Source organism: Marmota marmota, unplaced genomic scaffold (assembly GCF_001458135.2).
Source record: "Marmota marmota marmota unplaced genomic scaffold, marMar, whole genome shotgun sequence".
Taxonomy (NCBI): domain Eukaryota; kingdom Metazoa; phylum Chordata; class Mammalia; order Rodentia; family Sciuridae; genus Marmota; species Marmota marmota.
Window position 1 is genome coordinate 1 of NW_026006785.1, and position 4,591 is coordinate 4,591.

Below are 4,591 nucleotides of genomic sequence, written 5' to 3' on the forward strand. Positions count from 1 at the left end.
TGAAAATTCTATTAAGGTTAAATTTGGAAAAGGGAAAGAAACCAGACATGTATGGAGAAAGGAAACACATTTATCTCTTCTTAATCTGTGTCAATTGAGACCATAGATTATATAAAGCTCCATAATTACACACTGGGTGGTATCCCATTTCTTGTGATATGAAAAAAAAAAATGATGCAGAATCATGGAGGCTTATGACTGGAAATAATTTTTTATATCTAATTTTGCTTCCATACGTCATCCCTGCCAAGGTGCTGTTGATTTGATTTGTGGGTGGGGAGCAAAGAATTGCTGCAAGAGAACAAATTCTGCATAAGCTACTATCAGAACAAATGTACTTAAGTGCCACTGCCCTGAAAGGAAATATTCAAAAGGAAGATGGATTAGACAGGGGTCCTTTCCTAACTGAGTTTTTCACTTTATAGGGAGCTAAGATAAAACACAACCTGACTGAAGGCAAAGAAGACAAATGAATGCCACAGGAGCAATGCAAACAAAGTGCCACCCAAACACTCATCAGTCAGCAAAGATCCTTTCTGGTCAGGTGCTGAAAGCAGGGCTCCTCAGGAAGACAGGATGAGTGCTGCCACCCAGAATGGCAAGAGTCCTAGGGATGAACATAGTTAACAGGCTACAATGTGACAGGAGAAAATGTAAATCAAGCCCATTTATCCAAAAGCTCAAAGAAGGGGAGAAAGATGACTACTATATGAAAAATGCCACTTAGGTACATGGAAAAACAGTTCCAAGTTTAAAGATTACCAATCCTATTTGGTATACTTGAAAGAAACAATAGATGGTTCTTTATATGGAGTACTGCAACTGGGACTCTGTCTAAATATAAAGTTTGTACCTAGAGGCACCATGTTTCAAGATCATTCCCTAAGAATCAGAAATGGCAACAAAATGAAACTAGTTTTCCCATAGGGATTACTCTTATTTTCTGCTGTGTGGTGTTTTATTTAGGGTGAGAACTTTCAGGGATGCAACCCAGAATGTCTCTAAACTGGAACATTCCTACAGTCATCAAAGACCCTTGCTACTATTTTAAGTAAACAATCCACATATCACATTTTTTAAAATGAAAAGGACAATACTCATAAGTCTCTCAATGAGGTCACTCCTAGTGAATCTCCCCATTTAAAATATCAAAGCATGATATAAACAATGCCATGTCTTTCATCAGAAGATCCATACAACTGGCTGGAAGTAGAACCCCTGGGGGAACCTTCAGGCATAGAATATAGGAAAAGCAGGAAATGGATGACCCAGAAGTTGCAAAAAAGAAAAAAAGGGGGAAAAAACAAAAGCACATAATGAACATAATATTCTGCTTTTTTAGAGTAAAAACAGCACAAATGATTAGGTAAAATACACAAAAAATCAACTTTAAATATGCATGCCTGAGTTACTATCTCAGGCTTAATTTACAGGATTAACTCTAATGTCCATGAATCCTTCCCTTTTGAAGCAGCAAAGCTAAGAATTGTCAGGTTTTCACCATGACAACCTTTATGATGTGTAGAGCCTTCTGGAACTTGATGTGAGGGGTAGCAACCACAACCAGTTCAGTTCTGTTTCAGAAAGTCTCCTGACTTTCTATGCTGTGCCAGGCCTAAGTCATGTTAGGAGCACAGGGCCTGGCAGAGAGGTCAGGTTAACTCTACAAAGACCCCAAGAAATCAGTCATTTAAATCTACACTGCTGAAAAACCCATCAAAAGTAAGAATATAACACCTGTCAAACTTTTACTTACACTTCCGGCCCAAAGTTCTGGTGATACCTCTGCCAGTTTATAGTAGACATATACAGGGTCACCTTTTTTAAAATTCACAAAACGACAATCTGGGCCTCTGAAATCTTCAAGAGCTTCACCTCGATACATTAACACTGTATATGAACATTGAAAAAAGAAAAACAAACATTAGGATTTGATTTTTCACAGTCCATATTGACTCATCAGGAAATATGAATCCCACTATGAACAAAAATCAAGTTTTTCCAGTACTCTCTGGAATCACTTTTAATTCACCTGCTCAAAGTATCTAAAATCCTTAGAGATTTTATTGCTATAAAATACAATATTCCCTGCAATTAGACAAGGGAAAAGGAAGCTTCTCTATTTTTCTCTGTGCTGAGAAATAAAAAGCAATGTGGCTACCACCAACCATGGCTGGTTTCAGTGAAACTCTTAGTTCTTGCAGGCCTCAATTTTTTTCTGTCTCATAATCATAAAAGCTTCATTTTGCAAATATGTAAATCCAAGTGTAGACACAGACAGGCTTAAGTATGGCTTCATGCAGAGGTAATAGGGAAGAGGGAAGAATATCCAGGAACCCCCAAGGGGTTAATTAACTTGAACTAACCGCTAAAAGACATTACCTTTAAGTGGCTGCAAGTGCTACCATGCAGCCGTAAACACTGTCAATTTCATTTGCAGCAGAGTTGCTGTCTCTGTGTTCAGAATCTGGGTAAATTACCAGGAAATGTATTTTCTCTGAGCAAATATTGTTGACTATATCCAACATTAAGATTGTTTCAAAACATTCTCATTCGTATTTTTTTTTAATAAACAAAATCAAAAGTGGGTATCCTATCTGACAAGGAACAAGTTTAACCATGAGAAAAGGTCAGGCAATACCTTCATGCTTAAAATGCAGGACTAGAATCACAATTGATCTAGAAACTGGTAGAAGCAACATTTTTCTTTTGGTTGACCAAATACACAGTTTCTGATTTAAGATGAAATGGACAATAGATGTATGTAAAAAGCACAAAGAAGAAATGGAAATAACACTTTTTCTAAAAGCCAATTAGCAATAAAATACACAAGAATGTGTGTTTTATAAAAATATATGTCTGAGGAACAAACACAGATTTGGAGAGGGTAACTTGTTTTTTTGAAGCTAAAATAGGACTATTTTCAGAACTGTCAGCATCCTAATTCATATATAATTAAGAGGCCAAGTTGAAGGTGAGAGACACTTTAAGGTAAGGAATTCTCATCACAAGTGGAAATGGCAATGTTTCTCTTGTTCCCCCTTAGGTCATAGAGGATTTACAAATCAGTAATATATTAGGTGACAACATAGTGCATACTATGGAGCACGTATTTAGTTTTTTTTTTTTGGAGCACTTATTTGGAAGGCACATAAGGACACCTGACATACACACCTCACTACTTCCTACAACACAACACAGACCCACCTGTTGTGTTTGGTCACATCTGTTTGGACACAGGCCATTTCTCAAGTTATGTTATCCCACTGAACCTTACCAACACCATGTCTTAGTACTGAGGAAGCATCAGTGATGAGATTGTCCAGGTAGCCCACGTAGGATAGTGCTTGATAGCAAAGAATAGCAAACATTTTACCATGCTGGAAGCCTGATTTTGTTCACCCAAAACTGAAAGGAAATATCATGGCAGCTGCTTTGCTTTTCTGAGTGTTTATTTACTCCAGCCTTAGGGTTACCTCTAGGAACTGCTTAACATATATTGGAGACATCTTTTTTCTTTATTGGAGTGGAACAAACAATTCAAATTATAAAATTTGTTTTTGGTAACACCAATTTAGGCATAAAGAGCTCAATGGTAAACTTCTTGGCCTTTTTAGCATGAATATTTTAAAATATGTACTGCTTACAGTTTATGGACAACACGGTCATCAAGTTACAAGGTTACTAGAAATCAAGCGGGAGGCCATAAGAAGTATTCTGGGCCAGTAAATATATAGAGGAAAGAGGTTCCAACAACACTAGCGACTGAGTCTAAAACTGAATTATTGGCTTATAAAAATCTTGGAGTATTTATTATTGTTATTGCAACAAACCTCTTCATCTGAATCTGAATGTCTACATCCTCCCCACCGCCCACCTCCAATCCAGGACTGGGAAGCAATTCTGTCCGCTTCCTGCGCACAGAAGAGGCTGCAGTTCCCAGGTGGCTGGTGCAGATCCTTGGCCTCTTTCAAAAGCAGAAGATTATTGGCCCACCTGCTACCCTACCTCAAATATGAAGGGAGGTTTCTATGCACAGAAATGACAGGACTGAAGCAGAGTCGGGGCCGAGACCTCGGAACACATTGCGTGCCTGGACTCGGTGCTCTTCCCAAGCCTGTTAAAAGGCAAAACCAGCCCAATCCCCAGTGCAGCAAAAGGACGAAGGGGCCAGTGAGCCTTTCCCAAGGAGCCCCACCATCAACCTGCTGCTGGGATTAGGGCCACCGAGCCCTGGAGAGCATCTGCCCTGATACCGCACTGGCCCAGGTCCCTGTGGCGGGGGCAGAAAAGCGCTCTGCTACAGCGTGGGGAGCCCCGGGCGCGCAGCTCGCAACCCCATCACCCACTGAGATCCTAGGCGAATCCTGGAAGGGAATAAACTGAGAGCTGTCCCTGGGGAATCGTGTTTCCCAACCCCCGCCTCTGTCAGTAAAGAAAAATAAAACGCTGGCAACAAGTGGGAGTCCAAGCCCCCAGCAACCAGAGTGGGCTGGCCGGGGCGCCGGCAGAGCCGGAGGGGACACACGCAGGGTCCCGAGGCTCTGTCACTCCTGCGCCCCACCCGTCGCCCTGCAACCCCCTAGCCCAG

The 4,591-nt window shown here is 40.7% G+C and overlaps 1 long non-coding RNA gene across 1 annotated transcript; it reads right to left on the minus strand.

Annotated features, from left to right (window-relative positions):
* Positions 1 to 416: 416 nt before the first annotated feature.
* LOC125614766 lies at positions 417 to 4,585 on the minus strand. The gene is made up of 2 exons (XR_007345329.1): positions 1,757 to 4,585; positions 417 to 607 (listed from the first exon to the last, which is right to left on the minus strand). It is a non-coding gene; the product is annotated as an uncharacterized LOC125614766 (long non-coding RNA).
* Between the last annotated feature and the right edge of the window lie 6 nt (positions 4,586 to 4,591).